Here is a 1,065-nt window from a genome sequence, read left to right on the forward strand (position 1 = left end):
TGAAAATACCTCTAAAAATTAATTTTTTATGAACAAAAATAGTTTCTTAAAGGATTTTTTTGGAAATAATCCCCTCAGATGACCAAACAGTTGAACCATCAAAAGTCTACATAAAAAATTGTATCAACGGAATCATAATAATGAGATTTTTGATGCTGTTTTTTAACTTTTTTCAAAGATTTATGTAAGGAAAACTAGAATAACTGCTCCAAAACTTTACCGATATAGAGTTATGAGGTATCAGTGGAAAGGTATTTTCTCATCCTTTTTATTTCTTTGCAAAAAAAATCATTCACGTCCCAATTTTTTCTTTATTCAATACCAACGCGTCTTAATTCAACATGGAATTACACTCGTTTATCTTATGTAGCGCCAGCCTGCCAGGTTGCAAGTAACTTGCGCACAACACACACAAGCAACATCAACGCAAAACATCTAGGCAACAAAACAATCTCTATGCATGTATCTGCATATAGAGCAATAAGGATGCTTATGCACATACATGTGTACGTGGTCGGCCTGAACTATGAATATTTGTGTTAAGCGTAGGAATACATTTACATTAGTATGAGTGCGATGAAAGTGGTGTAGTATCTATGTATGCGTGCGATCGTCTATCGTTTTGAGTGAAAGTGGCATCGTGAAAGGAGGTTTCAAAGGGCGGCAAATGCTGCAGGGTACGATCGCCAAAGAAAAGTTCTTTTTGATCAGAAAGAAAAGTGCGTTAGTTTCGAGAAGTCTCGAGTCGGTGTGAAAGACAAAAGTAAAATAAAAAAATTAAAAAAAGTTAAAGTATTGTTGCTTAATGTAATGTGGAACGGTTTTCCGTCATCCCTTGTCAAATTTGGTTTGGAGACAAACCGGTTTCGGCGTTGTGCCATCTTCAGTGTCAGTTTTCGTTGCTTAAGTAATTATGTCAATCCGTTAAAACGGAAAGAACTGTTTTTTTAAATTTAAATTCAACGCTGCAAATCCTGCTAGATAGAGGTGAGATTGGTGGTAATGACGCCAGCATGCCTTAGTACCACCGTAATTCGCCCCAAAAGCCAGCCACGTTACACTTAC

This window comes from Rhagoletis pomonella, unplaced genomic scaffold, assembly GCF_013731165.1.
Source record: "Rhagoletis pomonella isolate Grant_MI unplaced genomic scaffold, Rhpom_1.0 Rhpom_scaffold_00003, whole genome shotgun sequence".
Taxonomy (NCBI): domain Eukaryota; kingdom Metazoa; phylum Arthropoda; class Insecta; order Diptera; family Tephritidae; genus Rhagoletis; species Rhagoletis pomonella.